Below are 20,003 nucleotides of genomic sequence, written 5' to 3'. Positions count from 1 at the left end.
ATTTGGTGCCAGCTTGTTTGTCAACTCCTGAATCAACTGTTGAGTGAATCTGTAACGTTGGATGCAGGCACGTTCCCTCATGGTAGCCAAGTCTGGGAATGGCCTTGGTAGAGGCGGTGCCCTGCAGGACATATTTGATAAAAATTTAGATTAACAGTCAGCCAACATCAATGGCAATGTACATAGCACATGCAAAACTGCTACTAGACATCAGGTCACTATTGAGTCTGGCGTGTGCAATACATCCAGGACACATATGCCAGCTTGCTGGCACTCCTAAGAAAGCCAGATACACCTGTTGATTGACAAATCAACATGACACGAAATGAGCTGCTGGGCCGGTCTGAGTGAACAGACCGAGATATCACTGGAGTGACACACGTCACAATACCTGCAGTGGAAGGTTGTCATCCCATCGAGACAGCTGACTGCAAGGCACACGCACAGGTCACATGGAATGTCAAATGTACATATCAAACACATTGGGCTTAAGGTGTACACGTGACAACAAAACAACACAGTCATTGTCACAACGCAGACATGTATGCCTGGGGAAATATGATGTCTGATGCCATCATCAGACCCAACAGCCATGGGAATACACATGTGGCATGGTGTGCGTAGATGGGAAACCATTGCCATCTCAACACAGATGAAAGAAATTCACAGAAGCCTGTGTTATGGGGAGCACTATTCACTTATTCACAATTACGTGATTCGTTTTTTCTTATTTTGCATGCATTTTCAATCCAATCTAAACATAGTAAATTTGTCAACCTTACGTTTCATCAAAAGTTCAAACAAGATGTCTCCACAGTCTTATAGATCAGACTGCTAACATAAACCAGCAAAAAAAGCAAAACAATAAATTCTCATCAAACGGTGGTCGTATTTCCTTTCTTCAAGGTTGTTTTTATTCTTCTTTTTTCATCAGTAAATATGACAATTTGAGTTCTTCAAACAACTCTCCATCATTTAACAAGTGAAGACATATCCCAATGCATTTCGGTATGCACCTTCGTCAGGGGAATGCACTATAAGTAACAAAAAATCTGTCATATATATACCAAAAGGGATACACTATTTACAATCACAAACCAACAGTTTCATTATTTTGTGAACTAAACAATAACCAGAAGATCTCCTAGTGTCATAAACACATCATATGTGTGATTAAAAATCATGCAGACAAAAGTTCCCCTGTCACCTTATAAACCAAACCGAAAATCAAGTGAGCAACCCAATGTTGACTTCACCTCCTACTGCCTGCATGCAAGAAAGTAACCTTGTTTCAACATAAAGCCATGTCAATCACCAAACTTTCCGGAATATCAGAAGTGCTGTGTCTATGCACTCTTACCTTCAATTAAAACAATAAAGGCGGCAAAAGTCAAAGTCCGTAATCTCCTTATTCTGAAACAACATAGTAGCAAGACACTTAACGTGCTGATTTCATAGTAACGTAACTAGCTTGTATATTGTTGCTGGAACCGGTACTTACTCGGTCTTCCTGATCCCACTTTTAAATCCTTATACCGCTACTCTGGTAGAGTCATATCATAGATCTGTAACACAACGGAAGGAAAACTCCTTAGTATTTACGTAGTTTGTGTTACACTGTATAGTTATCCCTAATCTTTGCTGCGTAGTCTTACCTTTCTCCTTCTATTCAATTACGCTCCGTGGAACTCTACAGTGCCCTCGCTATGTCGCTCTATCGCTAGAGCGAACCGCATTGAAAACGCCAGTATATGGCGTCTGACGTCAGGTTGTTAGAAACATTGAAAACGGACTACTGGCTTATTCGTACTCATCCAAAATGGCGTGCATGTGTTTACTGATCGGAAAAATACGAATGAAAAGACGCCTATTCCCATTCCAAATTGTTAAAAATGATAATAGAGGTCTACTCACATTGCAATAGAGAAATTGAAAAATTCAAAAAAGAATATCCCAGTAAAATTCGTGTTATTAAGTTGTGTGAGATTTTATGAGCATGAATATCAATGACACCTGAATATAGTAGAAAAAAACATTAAAATACAATTACCAAGCATATATATTACAACACAATATTATAGGAAACAAATCATTTCGATCTTGTCATTGAGACCATAGGGGGTCAGCGTCCTGAGGGACTTTATCCAATAAGTTTCTCTTTGTGCCAACAGTCTGACTGTGTCAACATGTGGTTTTTCCACCAGTCTCTCTAACACAGTAAATTTCAATTGAGGTATTGTATGCCCCCTTTCATGCCAGTGCACAGCCAAACATGATTTCATGTTCTTTGTTCGTATCATACTCTTATGTTCGGTCATCCGAACCTTCACCTTCCTTGTGGTGCGTCCAACATATACAAGTCCACATGGACATTTTATCGCATATACTAGAACACTTGAATTGCAATCAGATGTATGTCTCAAAGTTATATGTCTGCCTGTTTGGGGGTGGGCAAATGAATTTCCTACCAATACATTGTCGCAATGGCCACAGTTTTGACATTTCATCATACCTTTCTGACCCAGGTCTGTACTTTCATGCCTGCGACCTTTCAAAACCTCCTTAATATTCCTTGATCTGGAGTGTGCAAATAGAGGTTTGTGTAGAAATACCTGCTTGAAATCGGGATCTTGCTCAATTATTTCCCATCGTTTCCATATGCATTTTTTTATAGCCGCTGTGGCTGTGGAAAATTTCAATACATAGACTTCCCTCCTATTTTTACCCCTTGCTCTTTTTTCCAACATAGTAAGCATGGGCGGAAAATCCGTTCCGCTCGCGGATTTTGCGGATTTTCGGTAAATTCGCAATCTGCGAGATTCGCGAATTTCCCGCAAAATCCTCAAATCCGCGAGCAGCGGATTTTATGGCTTGCTCGCACTGTTCGCGTGAGTTCGCGGCTTCCTAGTTCAACTTCGCGCCCCGCGAATAAGCGCTAAATTGCAGAAATACGATCTTAGCAAAACTGAAACTACTTACCAGGTTCAAAAGTTCAAGCTCATCATTAGTAGCCATTTCCTGTAGTGCTTCCTGAGGGGCCCCTCCAGAGTTCAGTTGCCTACTTGCAACTATTATGTGACCCTGCTCTGACCCTCAGAATAGTTACACAAAGGTCCTGAATTACAGCTAAGGCAGACAAGCAGGAGCCAGGCTGGAAGTTCAAATCCAGTGACACATTAATCAGCCCCTAATTCATTATTGTCAGTTGGGGCAGGGCAGGTGTTGTAACTAATTTTGCAACAATGAAAGCACTTAGCAAGTGCAAAAGATCACTAATCAGGAAGCACTAAGGAAGCAGGTGCCAGCTAAAAAAATATTCTGTGACACATTAATCAGCCCCAAATTAATTCAGGTCACTTGAGGCAGGGAAGGTGTGCTTTGCTTTGCCACAATAATGTACACCAGAGGGTGCTGTGATGAAACAGAGGGTGGCATGGGTGGGCCAGAGGGTGGCATGAGTAGTCAGAGAGTGGCAGTGGTGACAGAGAGTGGCAGTGATGAAGAAGAGTGTCCCAAACAGGCTGGACACGTAGAAACAACAAGTTCGCAAAACTTGCGACCCGACAGGTAAGTTCGCGTTTGCGAAATTGTACAAAACCCTCGCGAACTGGCAGAAACCCGCGCGAACACACAAAAAAAAAAAATCCCCAAATTCGCGAGAATTCGCTGATTTTGCGGATTGCGAGTTCGCAAATCTGCAAAATTCGCGAACGCGAGATTCGCAAAATTCGCCCATGCTTACAACATAGTGGATCTGGGCATGGCTCTTACTCTGTTCTCTGCTTGGTCTAGAACTGTGTCTGGGTACCCCCTTGCTTTATACTCTCCACGCATTCTCATGATAGTATCAAACCCTTGCTCCTCATCTGAACAAATTCTTCTTGCCCTGATGAATTGTGACAATGGTAGGTGTCTTTTTAGTGATTCTGAGTGAAAACTATCAAAATGTAAAGCATTATTTCTGTCTGTTGTCTTTTTGAATACACTTGTCACAAGTGCATTCCCTTTTCTTGTGATCATGATATCAAGATAGCTTATTTGTTCTGAACTGATGGTATATGTGAATTTAATGAAGGCATGACAGTTGTTTAACTCATGAAGTTGTGCTCGTAACGTTTCTTCTGACCCTTTCCACACCACCAGTATATCGTCGATATACCTTAGGTATAGTGCTAAATGTGTTTGCCATTTTTCTTTCTGTAATATGTGCTGATCTTCAAATTTGGACATGAACATATTTGCGTAGGTAGGTGCCCCGGTAAACCCCGTAGAGGTACCCGTCTTTTGTAGAAAAAAACAATCCTGCCATTGAAAGTATCCATGATATAAACAAAATTGGAGTAGTTCGAGAAGAAAAATATTATGACTCTCCTCATACTCATGTCTCAATAGCATCCACTCTGCTGCCTCTAGACCTTCCATATGTGCGATCGAGGTGTACAGGGCTGAAACATCAACCGTGCACAACCACAGTTCCTCATTCTCACAGATTGGCACATTCTGTAATTTTCGTAGACAATCCGTAGTGTCTTGTACGAAAGTTGACCATTGTTGCACCAAAGGTTGCATGAAATGGTCTAGGTATCTCCCTAGTGGTTCATGTAATGACCCACATCCCGCCACAATGGGTCGGAACGGTGGGTCTTCCGGATCTTTGTGCATCTTAGGCAACATATATATATGTGGCCTGTTGGGATGTTCTGTAGTCAGGTACCTACTTGTTTGTTCATCAATCCTCAACACAGACCCATGTAATATGCACCAACAGCAGATGCAGTTTACGGAACACAAACAGCAAGCTCAATGTTACACATGACACACACCTGACATATTCACATAGGGTCATGCTGAGCGCGACATGTCAGTTGACAAAGTGCCCCAGTCCCTGGCATCAGGAGACAGGTGCCGGTAATGATGACTGTGCCATCCCAGTGTTGCTGTATATGACAAAATAGGACAAATGATACATATGTGACAAGTGTCATGGTGATGTGTGCCACATACTACCCCATCACACATGACATGTGTCTACAGGTAATCATACATCGATTGTGCAACAAGATTTGATGCACTGTGCTATGTCACTGGCTGCCACACCTAGGGCCTGCACATGAAAGTATGCAATGACAAGTACTTGATAGACATCCTTGTGCGAACCGTACCCCTGCATTGGAATCAGCATGTGAGATGCACCGTGGGAAACGCACCGTACCCCTGCATTGGCATCAGCATGTGAAAGGCACCATGGGAAACGCACAATACCCCTGCATGTGAAACACACAGTGTGAAATGCACCGTACCCCTGCATTGGCATCAGCGTGTAAAATGCACCATGGGACTAGCACCATACCCCTGCATGTGAAACGCACCATGGGAAATGCACCATACCCCTGCATTGGCATCAGCGTGTGAAACGCACCGTGGGAATAGCAGCGTACCCCTGAATTGGCATCAGCGTGTGAAACACACCACGCACCGTACCCCTGCATGTGAAACGCACTGTGGGAAATGTACCGTACCCCTGCATTGGCATCAGCGTGTGAAACGCTCCGTACCCCTGCATTGGCATCAGCGTGTGAAACGCACCGTGGGAAACGCACCATGCCCCTGCATGTGAAACGCACCATGGGAAACACACCGTACCCCTGCATTGGCTTCAGCATGTGAAACGCACCGTGGGAATAGCAGCATACCCCTGCATTGGCAGCAGTGTGTAAAACACACCATGGGAAACGCACCGTACCCCTGCATTGGCATCAGCGTGTGAAACGCACCCTGGGACTAGCACCTTACCCCTGCGTGTGAAATGCACCATGGGAAACGCACCGTACCCCTGCATTGGCATCAGCGTGTGAAGCGCACTGTGGGAATAGCAGTATACCCCTGCATTGGCATCAGCGTGAAACGCACCGTGGTAAATGCACCGTACATCTGCATTGGCATCAGCGTGTGAAATGCACCGTGGGAATAGCACCGTACCCCTGCATTGCCATCAGCATGTGAAACGGACCGTGGGAAACGCACTGTGCCCCTGCATTGACATCAGCGTGTGAAACACACCATGCCTAACGCACCGTACCCCTGCATTGGCATCAGCATGTGAAATGCACCGTGGGAAATGCACTGTACCCCTGCATTGGCATCAGCGTGTGAAACGCACTGTGTGAAATGCACCGTACCCCTGCATTGGCATCAGCGTGTGAAAAGCACCGTGGGACTAGCACCGTACCCCTGCATTGGCATCAGTGTGTGAAACGCACCGTGGGAATAGCAGAGTACCCCTGCATTGGCATCAGCGTGTGAAACGCACCGTGCGAAATGCACCGTACCCCTGCATTGGCATCAGCGTGTGAAACGCACCATGGAAAACGCACCGATGTGTACGCATCATATCACTATTGTAATTGTGCCATACGCGAGCGCACCGTACCCCTACATTCCGGGCGTGTGTGCGCATTGTATCACTATTGCAATGGTGCCATACGAGAGCGCGTGAAACGCACCGTACTCGTGTGTGGATCTCAAAATTACTTAGGGGACACATAGGGGACGAGTAGTAGGCCCTGAATGCATCCTGGGTGTCATGGATACTGAGATTTGAGTGTGTAATACAGGTGCCCTGCAAAAGTCAGTTGGCCTGAAAAATACAATGTTGCAAAATGATTGTCGAGCTGAAGCTCAAATTTTGAACAATGTGAATGCGTGTCAGAGCCGTATGTTTAAAGTGATTGGAGGAAACCTTACGATGAGAACTTATCTGACCTATCACTATGTACTGCTCGAACAGAAAGCCCCTCAGCAGCACTGATTTAAGGCAGCATGAAGCCCTGAGAGGGCACTTGCCTGCACAACATTGGAGTGGACCACACAGCGTATGTCTCTACATCCCCTGGCATTTCATGGCTTGTACTATGGAGAGGGCCCCAGCCTTCACTGATGAGGAAAACCAGGCCCTGCTGGACAGCCTCCTACCACAGTGCAGCAAGCTGTATGGGAGACCAGGGGAGCAGGTGAGTGCTGACTCCACAACATTTGACTGTGCACCTGTTGTGTGAGTGTCACAACAGGCATTGTGTATTGGTGAGACAGACATGCAATGTGGTTTGGAGTGAGTCCCAGGGGGTGTACATGTTGGTGCTTACTGTGACATTCACTGCATAGTGAATGACACTTTCAGCCGTGCCAGACCTTGGTGTCAATATTTCCAAATGCCCTGAGGTGGGACAGTGGTCCCCCCGGAGTGACAGCTGACTGTACTCACAGATGTTTATGACTTGAGGGGACCTGTAGTGAGATTGTCCAAAGGATGTGTACACCCTCATGGACATTTATGTGTGTGAATGTGCCTTGTCATGTGGGTGAGTGTGTATGTGATGTGTTGCACCACTGATGCATGGCGTATGCAGCAGCTCTCCCCATCTGATGTGACAAGTAAGCAGTGCTGTGTGCCTGACTTGCAAAGCTAGCACGACACCTGTGACACCCCAGTCGCAAGTGGCACATGTGCAAAGTGAGGGTTGTATCTGCTGTTGTCAGTGAAAGGCGAGTGCTCTGTGCCAGGGTGTGTCTGTCTGGTCTGCTGAGGTTTCTACAGTGGAGTGGGATATGTGACTGCTTGGCACGTGCTGGCCCACAACCCTGCAGTTGCTTGTGTTGCCCAGTGTGTGCCATCGTCAGTGAGTGTTTTGCACCTGTCACGCCATCTGTTTGCTTTCAATGCCATGTAGTGCATTGGGGCTTTCACACAGGCCAAATTCACATGGACAGTGATGCAAGTCCTGTCAGCATCCTATGCCCTGTTCACATTATCAAAGATGTGCAAGTGTGTGTCTCTGGGACATGGAGCAGGTGTACTGATGTTGTTTCACTGTGTCTTCCTGACAGGTAACTGCCCAGGAGAAGGGGGAAATCTGGCCGGACATCGTCAGGGCCGTCAGGTCTGCGGGGGACACTCACCGCCGCATGCGGAACGTGCAGAAGAGGTGGCAGGACATCCGCTGCTGGACCTGGCGTATCGCCCGGGTCCAGCTGAAGCTGTCACCTCCACGCCGGCATGGTGGACACCGTCGCCTGACCCCCCACATGCTCCGTGTCCTGGCTGTGGTGTTTCCAGACCTCCATGGGCAGTTGGAGGAGATACAGCAGCAAGGAGGGGGTAGGTACCTGGCTGTTTGTTGTGTTGTGTGTCACCTGCTTTTTGAAGTGCTTTGAAGCCTAGCTACACTCCCACAGTTGTGGTGTCAAATCAGACAGGTTATATGTGCCGTGCCTTTTCAGCTCCCCATAGTCACCTGGTGCTGATTTTCATCCCTTCCCCTCCTTAGCATGTGTCCCCTGGTCTGTGTGTAATCACATTTGCACATGTTCATTAAGGGTGCAAGAAAATCAGAGTGCACATTGATTTCTGCATCATGTGGGAGGGTGGTCTGTGACATGTGTTGGGACCTTGCCTGTGCCAATACCTGTGCACTGTGTCGGGGCTCCATATTTGTTGGCACTGATGATGACTCTCAATATAGGAGTGTAAGGTTTCAACTGCACACCCTTGCAGCATGCATGACGTATGTAGTGTCCTCAGACATGATGTACATCAGTGGGAGATATGCATAGTGCCATGACGGTTGCTCATGGTACAGTCAGCTCATTCCAGACCCACGGATCAGTGTGCCCACTACAGTCTCCTGAGACACCCTGGCCTCCTAATCATGTGTGTCATCCAACACTGTGCCCATTCTATGTGGGTCAGGCATGGGTCCTCCTCTGTGGCATTGGTCCCTGGCATAGTTTGTGTTTTTCCTGTGTCTGCTACATGTGTCCACTGGACAGGGATACAACATTTGGCTTGTGCGTACTCACACTGGGCAGTGCTTGTGTACCTATTCACAACAATCTGTTGATGGTTGTTTGTCACAAATATGTTTTGCCAGCCCCACGAGTTGATGTTGGGTTACTTTTGGAATTGTTGCGGCACAGTTTTTGTTACCCCGATTCAGAGGTCTCCCTTCTTGAGCTTTATCACTCACATTGACTGAGGTATGGGGGTGTTGTGCGGGAGACGTCTACATGGGCCCGCCTGATTTAGCCTTGCCAGGTCTGACCTGTGGGTGAGAATTGGCTGAATAGTGATTCACCATGCACTGCCCCTGTGATGGTGGCCAGTGATTTCATTTGAAGCGTTGCAGCCTATGTTGTTTTGTTCCAGAAATGATTCAGACTCATACATTTTAGCCACATGTATGTAGTTCAGATTCAACGCTGTTTTGAGTTTGTGTGCATACATCTGTGTCGATATTTTGCCTGGGGATAAGGGTGTGTCCACAACGCAGCAATGATTTTCTTCATCACAATTGCAGGCCCATTAGCTTAAACATTGTCCTGAGTTGGGACATGTGTGCCACCCCACATGACAGCCAGTATGTTTTATGTGCAAGCAACTGTGTCATCAGGGAATGGATGCCCATGTGAGGACTGACATAATTCAAGTTGTGTCACATAAATGATTTTACCTTTGCACTCACAACACTTGTTAAGAGTTGATCATGTTTAGAATGTGTTAATATGACTAATTGTGTAAGTGACAGTTATGTGCCTGCATGATAGATGTCTTACAAGGTTGTGCACACAAAATGACATTTCCACTTTAATGTAAGACGCTGGCACCCTTTCAAAGAGGCCAGTGTTAGCGATAAATGGTGTGCCTTGATCTCCATATACATGTTCCCACAGTGGTCTTGGGGTCTTGAAAGTCCTTTGTAGTCAATTATACAAACTAAGGAGTGTCAAGACATCAAGACCTCCGTTGGACCATGTATATGGACAATCTGCAACGCCATTTGTTTCTAACAGAGTTTTACTTAGAAGTGTGCCAGCTTTTTCAATGAATGCGGAAATGTTTTTTAGTGTGCATTTCCTTGTGAGACATCTTTCATGCAGGCACATAAGTGTTCTTTTCACAAAAAGCCAAATTACCACATTCAATACATGTTGATTGTGTAAAGTTTTGTGAGTCCTAAGGTACCAACATTTATTTGAATACAATTTTTGACCCATGTACTTACAGGGCTCTGAGTGTGGTGACACCTTGGTGAGTGAGGTGGGTTAGTTTGCCCTGAGGGGCACCACTACTGTTTCTTTCTTGGTGAACAAGAGGTGGCATAACTTCATTGTATTGATCTGCTCTCCTGTAATCTAACACTAGCTTCTCTGGGTATTTCTCATTCAAGTTGGGGCCTGGTGTGTTCTTTGTATCCTTGTGTCCAAGTAGCATTGTATCTATACCAACTGGGCAGTACAAGGCTCAAAGATGTGCAGAGTTATCTGGCTGTTACTCATGATGCATGGCATGATTTGCACTGTGACCTATTGATTTTGTGCCCATGTGTCAGATGTATACAGGTGACTGATGCATTTCTGCTTCTTCTCCTTGCCCACAGCATCATCACCCGAAACAGGAGGAGACAGCTGCACGGACTTGAAGGAGGGACCCAGCCACAGTGCCACCAGCGCTGAGGAGTCAGAGGGAGCCAGTGGCATGGAGGGTCAGGGCAGTCAGTCTGCGGACCTGTTGGAAGGTGACACATCCTACCACGCAGATGGATCTGCTTCTGACTCCCAAGAGGAGGGGGAATACGCCCCAACACCTGGCAGCATCACTGTGTCTGTCCCCGCCTCCTCCAGAACCATCTCCACCCTCCCAGTTGCTCCGGTCCCTTTTGTCCGTGCAGCCCCCCATGTCTCCTTTGCCCCTGGCACCGCAGCCCCAGCCTCTGTCTCCCCTGCTGCCCTCAGTGCGGAGCCTGTGGACTTATTCCGCCAGATTCAGGTTGGTCCATGGCCACACTCGAATCCTGACACCGTTGTTGTCGTTCTTGGAGGGCATGTCAACTACGATGTCTGAACAACGTCGGATTATGCAGTCCATTGACTCATCACTGACGGCAGCAGTTTCCCTCCTGCAGCGGTCCGTCCCCCTCTCCTTCGGACCCATCCACATCCCCCTCCCCCATACCTGTCCAAGGCACACGCAGGAAGACATGATCACGCACACCAACGGACACAGGTAGCACAACCCCACAAAAGTCGAAGCCGACACCTCCTGGCATGCACACTCAGGGGGCCGCAGGCACACCACAGGGACTGGGGTTAGACCACAGACACACAGCCAGAGTCACAGTGCGCAACCCTCACAGCCCTCTCCCTCCTCTCCAATTGTGTCCTCGGGTGTAGGGGTACCCTTAACACTCCTGTCCCTGCGGTGCCTAGTCCTGCCCCCGATGATGCCCCCCAAGGGTCCACATCACATTGAGTACTCCATGTGCAGGCAAGTTGAGCTAGACTGCCTACCCAGCGTCCCCCTACAAGGACTAATTTCTGGACTGGCCATTGGCCTTATTTGAGCAGAGACTCATTTTTGGCTATCTTTTTTGTTTGTGCTGAATAAAGCCTTTTATTTTTGGTGTCATGGTAATGTTTTGGGGTTCTGAAAGATGTTTTTGTTGATGGTCATGAGGTGGATCATGGTATCTGTGTGCCATCACAATGTCTCTGCAATTAATCATTGGTTGTGTGTTCAGTTTGTCTAGAGACATTGACCAACGGAGTGTTCCTTCCTCTGTGGCACCTGAGATCTTCAATGCAGACAGTTGCACAATTGTTGTACTGACATGTGTGCACATTTCCTTTTTTTGGTGACGGTTCCCTTCAACAATGGCCATGCCTGCTCACAGATGTCTACTGCTAATTCGTCTGTGCCATGCTTGCAACTCACTGTACTTGTGTTTTGAGTATGTACAAATGCCTTCATGGACACATTCACCCTTTTCACCACTATGCATGTGTGTAATCGGATCACTGACATAATATCGAATACATAAATATTGATGTCGCAAAATATCGAGTTAAAAATATAGAATACAAAATATCGAACTCCTGTCTCCAAACAGGTAAGTGCAAAAATATTGAATGAAAAATATTGTTGTAAAAAATATAGATAGTCAAAATATCGAATTTTTTAAATGTCTTAAAAGTAATTGAAAAAGAATAAAATATTAAATATAATTAACTTAAACATACTTAAAATACTTAAATAACCTTAAAATTAATGAATAATGAATGTAAGTTAAAATAAATGAACATACAATTTAATTTTTAAATATATACATATATATAAACATAATATTAATAAAAAATATACAATATTTTTACCGTAGGTTAGTGGGACAGTAAAATTTACTATTACCACACCACTGAGTGTAACAGTAGAGAATGCGTTGGATAGCGTAGGGGTAAAAATTACTATTCCCACTACAAAGAGTGCAACAGTAGGGAAAGCATTGTATAGCGTAGGGATACAAATTACTATTCCCACTCTAGTGAGTGGAACAGTAGGGAAAGCATTGGATAGCGGGAAGGTAAAAATTACTATTCACACTCCAGGGAGTGCAACAGCAGGGAAACGCTGGACAGCGTAGAGGTAAAAATTACTATTCCTACTCCAGAGAGGGCAACAGTAGGGAAAGCGTTGGATAGCGGTAGTGTAAAAATTAATATTGCCACTCCAAAGAGTGCAACAGTAGGGAAAGCATTGGATAGCGTAGGGGTAAAAATTACTATTCCCACTCCAGTGAGTGCAACAGTAGGGAAAGCTTTGGGCAGCGGGAGGGTAAACATTACTATTCCCACTCCAGAGAGTGCAACAGTAGGGAAAGCATTGGATAGCGTAGGGGTAAAAATTACTATTCCCACTCCAGGGAGTGCAACAGTAGGGTAAGCGTTGGATAGTGTAGGGGTACAATTTACTATTCCCTCTCCAGTGAGTGCAACAGCAGGGAAAGGGTTGGATAGTGTGAAGGTAAAAATTACTATTCCCAATTCAAAGAGTGCAACACTAGGGAAAGAGTTGGATAGCGTAGAGATAAAAATCACTATTCCCACTCCAATGAGTGCAACAGTAGGGAAAGTGTTGGATAGCGCAGGCGTAAAAATTACTATTCCCACTTCAGAGAGTGCAACAGTAGGGAAAACGTTGGATAGTGGGAAGGTAAAAATTACTATTCCCACTCCAGGGAGTGCAACAGTAGGGAAAGCGTTGGATAGCGTAGGGGTAAAAATTACTATTCCCACTCCAATGAGTGCAACAGTAGGGAAAACATTGGATAGCGTAGGGGTAAAAATGACTATTCCCACTCCAGGGAGGGCAACAGTAGGGAAAGCGTTGGATAGCGGGAGTGTAAAAATTACTATTCCCACTCCAAAGAGTGCAACGGTAGGGAAAGCGTTGGATAGCGTAGGGGTAAAAATTACTATTCCCACTCCAATGAGTGCAACAGTAGGGAAAGCGTTGGATAGGAAGAAGGTAAAAATTACTATTCCCACTCCAGAGAGTGCAACAGTACAGAAAGGATTGGATAGCGTAGGGGTAACAATTACTATTCCCACTCCAGAGAGTGCAACAGTAGAGAAAGTATTGGATAGCGGGAGGGTAAAAATTACTATTCCCACTCCAGAGAGTGCAACAGTAGGGAAAGCATTGGATAGTGTAGGGGTAAACATTACTATTTCCACTCCAGAGAGTGCAACAGTAGGAAAAGCGTTGGATAGCGTAGGGGTAAAAATTACTATTCCCACTCCAGGGAGTGCAACAGTAGGGAAAGCGTTGGATAGCGTAGGGGTATAAATTACTATTCCCACTCCAGAGAGTGTCACAGTAGGGAAAGCGTTGGATAGCTTAGGGGTAAAAATTACTATTCCCACTCCAGAGAGTGCAACAGTAGGGAAAGAGTTGGATAGCGTAAGGGGTCAAAATTACTATTCCCACTCCAGAGAGTGCAACAGTAGGGACGGCGTTGGATAGCGTAGGGGTAAAAATTACTTTTCCCACTCCAGGGAGTGCAACAGTAGGGTAAGCGATGGATAGTGTAGGGGTAAAATTTACTATTCCCACTCCAGTGAGTGCACCAGTAGGGAAAGGGTTGGATAGTGTGAAGGTAAAAAATACTATTCCCACTTCAAAGAGTGCAACACTAGGGAAAGCGTTGGATAGCGTAGAGATAAAAATTACTATTCCCACTCCAATGAGTGGAACAGTAGGGAAAGCGTTGGATAGCGGTAGGGTAAAAATTACTATTCCCACTTCAGACAGTGCAACAGTATGGAAAGCGTTGGATAGCGTAGGAGTAAAAATTACTATTCCCACTCCAGAGAGTGTAACAGTAGAGAAAGCGTTGGATAGCGGGAAGGTAAAAATTACTCTTCCCACTCCAGGGAGTGCAACAGTAGGGAAAGCGTTGGATAGCATAGGGGTAAAAATTACTATTCCCACTCCAATGAGTGCAACAGTAGGGAAAACATTGGATAGCGTAGGGGTAAAAATGACTATTCCCACTCCAGGGAGGGCAACAGTAGGGAAAGCGTTGGATAGCGTAGGGGTCAAAATTACAATTCCCACTCCAGGGAGTGCAACAGTAGGGTAAGCGTTGGATAGCGTAGGGGTAAAAATTACTATTCCCACTCCGAGGAGAGCAACAGTAGGGAAAGTAAATACTTCATATATGATTACAAATAAATTAAATACTAATACCAATTACAAATTAATTAAAATTAATTACCACTCTAATATCATGTAAAAATTAATCAATTAAAAAAAAAAGAATTGCTAATAAAAAAATAATTCCCTATTAATACAAATTATTTACCAATAACAAATAATTAATTAACAATTGAAAAATAATTAACAATTAATTCAAAATAAATACCAATGAATAAATTAAAAAATGTAATTAATTACAATTAAATTACTTCCCACCCAATTCCCCTATAACCCCATAACCAGCGACAGAAAATAAATAATAAAATGAACATAATTATCAATTAATCAATTAATAGAAATTAATTACCAATTATATTTTAATTAATTACCAATTAAAAATTATTTAACAATGAATTCAAAATAAATACCAATAAATACATTTACATATTCAATTAATTATAGTTAAATTACTTCCCACCCTATTCCCCTATAAACCCACAACCCACTACAGAAAATAAATTAATACAATTAACATAATTATCAAAGATTCAATTAATAAGAATTAATTACCAATTATATTTTAATTAATTACCAATTAAAAATTAATTAACAATCAATTCAAAATAAATAACAATAAACACATTAAAATATTTAATTAATTATATTTAATTATATTTAAATTACTTCCCACCCTATTCCCCTATAACCCCACAACCCGCTCCAGAACTATATTACGCAAAAATTAAATACCATAAAATGTATTATTTAAAATAAATTATAAAATAAAACACATATACCAACATAAAAAACACTTACATATTATTAAAAAATAAATATTAACTTACTTACCTAAAATTCAATATTTTTGTTGACTATATTCTGTCCATTCAATATTTTGTCCATTCTATATTTTGGATTCGATATTACTGCTATTCTATTCGATATTTTTGTAGTCTATATTCTGTCCATTCGATAGTTTGCCCATTCTATATTTCAACTCGATATTTTGCCTATTCTATATTTTTTACTCGATATTATGGATATTATGACTGTATACCGTGTAATCACAGTCTACCCCTATGTTGGGAATTGTTATGCAGGGTATTTGGGCACATGACTCACAAATTTGTTTCTTGTATCTGAGGGGTTTCAACCCTATTCCTTTCATGAGAGACTACATCTTGGTGGTCTGACCACAACCTGGACATTCATATCAGTCCTGGGATGTGTGTGACAGTGTGTGTTCCCTTTCGCTCTCTTTGTTTGGTAGGCTGTTAAATGACCATACACTATTGTGTCATGATGGTAGGGTGTGTATTTAACCTGCAGCCTCCATGGGTGGGTATGCGTGTGTAATTTGACATCATCACCCACATGTGGTGTGTCATGCAGTGTGTGAAAGTAATCCATCCTCAGGGAGTGGGACACTGCTGTTAGTGATGTGTTGCTATGGCACTATAATTATGGTCACAAGTTTGGGATGTGCACATACCACCATGTAGATGTGATATGCTGATAATAATGTACCCCCATACTGTTGGACACTGCTAGGAGTAATATCCACCCACCCCTCATATGTCTGGGCACTGTTGGGAGTTCTCTGCACCCACCCCTCATATGTCTGGGCACTGCTGGGAGTCCTCTGCACCCACCCCCATACTGTTGGCCACTGCTGGGAGTCATATGCACCCACCCCTCATATGTCCGGGCACTGCTGGGAGTCATATCCACCCACCCCTCATATGTCTGGGCACTGCTGGGAGTCTTCTGCCCCCACCCCCATACTGTGGGGCACTGCTGGGAGTCATATCCACCCACCCCTCATATGTCTGGGCTCTGCTGAGAGTTCTCTGCACCCACCCCCATACTGTTGGGCACTGCTGGGAGTCATATCCGCCCACCCCTCATATGTCTGGGCACGGCTGGGAGTCAGATCCACCCACCCCCATACTGTTGGCCACATGGGGTTGATGGTGTGTGTGTGCTTCATATCACCATTGTGATGGTGCCATACGCGAGCGTGTGAGACACACCGTACCCCAACATTCCTGACGTGTGTGCGCATCGTATCACTATTGTGATGGTGCAATACTCGAGCGCATGAAACGCACCTTACCCCAACTTTCATGGCGTGTATGCGCATCATATCACTATTGTGATGGTGCCATACGTGAGCGCGTGAAACGCACCGTACGCCAACATTCCTGGCATGTGTGCGCATCGTATCACTATTATCATGGCGCTATACGTGAGCACATGAAATGCACCATACCCCAACATTCATGGCATGTGTGCGCACCGTATCACTATTTTGATGGTGCCATATGCGAGCGCGTGAAACGCACCGTACCCCAACATTGCTGGCATTTGTGCGCATCGTATCATTATTGTGATGGTGCCATACGTGAGCACGTGAAACGCACGTACCCCAACATTCCTGGCGTTTGTGCACATCGTATCTCTATTGTGATGGTGCCATGCGCGAGCGCGTGAAACCCACGTACCCCAACATTTCTGGCGTGTGTGCGCATCGTATCACTATTGTGATGGTGCCATACAAGAGCGTGTGAAACGCACCGTACCCCAACATTCATGGCATGTGTGCGCATCGTATCCCTATTGCAATGGTGCTATACGCTAGCAGTACACTTCCGTTGTTGCGGTACATTTTGTTCTCACCGTATGCGCCGTCGTCGGTTTCTGTGCACCAGGTTGTAGGCATAGAGAACTGGGATGATATGGATGATGGGGTTCATGGCGTGTATGTCGCGTACCGGGGATGCGGTTCGGGTCGGACTCTGCTTTTACGGACGTTTTGAGCTCTCATAGAAAAAGGGTCGTACGGAGTGTCGCAGAGACGAATCGTACTTGCTGGGCAGGAAACTGCTGCTTCTTTACGTACGGACGTCGTCTAATGCCTCTTCCGGATGCAAATTGTACGTATTTTTCAGTCGTATGGTTTTTAGTACGAATCGTATGGAGATCTGCGTTGGATCCAAATTGTGCTACATCGTACGTACAGAGACGTTTCAGGGTACAATTCGTATGGGAAATATGCTCCGTACGGCTATTTGTAAGGGATTTTACCGAATCGGAATCGGCCCCTATATCTATATGTTTAATACATTTTTTATTAAATTATGTATATTACTTTTAAACATTATAAAATATTTTTAACTATGTTTATTATATTCTTAAGTATTATTTAATTTATTTTACTTTTTTTATTATTAAAAAAACAATATATTTTTTAAAACAATATTTTTTTTTTTTTTTTTTAAACTTTATTGACAGGAAGGAGTATTAGTCACATATCAGAATTACATTTACAATTTCACGGTCTCATATTGTCACGTGCCTGTGGACATTCTTAAGTACATTTTCGCATATTGTAGTCATATGTAGTACGTTGGTTAATCATTACCTTCTTCCTGTTAGTCAGTAAGAACATTTCCATAACATTACATAGAAAATAAACATTTCCCCCCCCCCCAACCGGTGTTAAAACAATATTTTTGACATCAATATTTTTTTCTCAATGTTTTTGTACTTACCATGTTGTAGATAGGATGTCGATATTGTTGACATCGATATTTTTGCCCTGATATTTTTTTAGGTCGATATTTTGTCTTTCGATATTTTTTCAGATATTCGTTTGTGCTATGTCCTGACAGTGAAAAGCACTCCATTTCATTTTCCACTGGTGAAAAGCCATCCTGCCTATAGGACAGAATGGGGGAGGCTGAGTATTGTGTTTGTTAGCCTAGTTTCCCATATGTTTAAAATGGAGAGGTGAAGTTTAGTATGTATGAACCCACAGTGTCATAATAACACATCTTCTGATGAAAGTTGTTTTGTCACTGTGTGTTCAGAAACCACTCTTTTAGAAAGTGGCTGAGTTTTGTGCTTTAATCATTTCTGTGTGTCTCTGCTGAATGTGGATTGACTGTCTGGATCTGAGAGGCGAGAGAAGCTGGGGGAGGTCTTGACCCAGGGAGGGGTTGAGATGGCACCAAGCTGACTGGCATCTGGAGAGTAGGGGAAGAGAAGCCCGGGAGGTGAAGAGGCCTGGGTTGCTGCTATAAAACAATTGATGCATCTCCTGCTGAGTGACTAAGGATCCAGACCCCCAGTATCAAAGGGAGAGAGGTGACACTGGGAGGGAGACACCCAGAACTGATTTAGGCAGGGGTCAGGGACCCCTGAGCACATCAAACTTCAAAGACATTTAAGGGTATAACTATGAGAGCTGGGACCCCTGAACTTTGGAATAGAAATGGATTGAGATTGAAAAGGCTTGAACTCATTTTGTGGTCAAAAAGAATCTCTGCTAAGGAAGGAACAACTGAAGAGACTGCTGGGAAGGATCTACCCTTGCTTCGTGATCTGGGGCAGGTCTGCAGTTTGCTGATTTAACCAAGGAAGCGGCTGTTGGGACTGTGCTTTGTGCGCTGGGTCCCCCTGCTTGAAGAAGCTTGTGCTTTGTGCTGTGTCTTTTTACCCCAAGGGCCCGAGGTGAGCTGGCTCCCTATTTGGAAACACAGGAACATAAAAGTTTCTGGAGTAGTTTTAATCGACGCGTTGGGCGTGTGTTGTGGCAGCTTGAAACCCTTGGAAGGTGTGCCCTGTGATCTTGGACACACGGAGGAGAAGGGAGACTCTGACACGCTGGGTGCGTGTCGTGGTGCACAGGAGGCGTTGGTGAAGAGCACCTGGTCGGCGTGCGCATCAAAGGTGAAGTGAGTCTTGGACGTGCTGGGTGCGTGTCGTGGTGAACCGCAGGTGCTGGTGAAGAGCACCTGGTCAGTGTGTGCATCAGAGGTGAAGGTAGTCTCGGACGTGCAGGGTGCATGTTGGGGTGCACCGGAGGCGCTGGTGAAGAGCGCCTGGTCATTGAGTGCACCAGAGGAGAAGTGAGGCTCAGACACGGTGAGCGTGTTGTGGTGCGGCCGAAGGCGTTGGTGAAGAGCACCTGGATAATGGGGCACCGGAGTTGGAGTAAGTCTCAGTGAAGCAGTGTGCGTGCCTTGGTACAACCTGGGACTGTGGAGGTGATCGGCTGATCATCGAGTGCACCGGAAGAAAGTGAGTCTTAGCAGCGCGGTGTGCATGTATTGGTGCCAACTGAGACCACAGGAAGGAGTGCCTGTTGAACGTGCACTCGGAGTCGAACTGAAGTCTCATCAGTGTTGTGTGTGTGGCTTCGTGCCAGAGGAGACCTGGAGAGTGCTTTGGTGAACGTGCACTGGAGTAACGTAATCTCAGAGGCATGTGGTACGTGTGCCCTGTGGCCGCCTGAGACCTTCCTAACAGTCGCGTCCCGAACCGGCAGCCCCAGAGGAGCCAAACTGCCAGGCCGAGCCGCTGAGGCCCATTGAGAAAGTTCTACACTGAAGGCCCAGTGAAGGAGGAAAGGAGAGTGGGGTTGCGCCCCTAGGTAACGTGGATTACTGCCTGGGCGGGTTCAGGCTCAGAG

The sequence above is a fragment of the Lissotriton vulgaris genome, chromosome 6, assembly GCF_964263255.1.
Source record: "Lissotriton vulgaris chromosome 6, aLisVul1.2, whole genome shotgun sequence".
NCBI lineage: Eukaryota > Metazoa > Chordata > Amphibia > Caudata > Salamandridae > Lissotriton > Lissotriton vulgaris.
Note: the sequence above shows the minus strand (reverse complement) of the source record.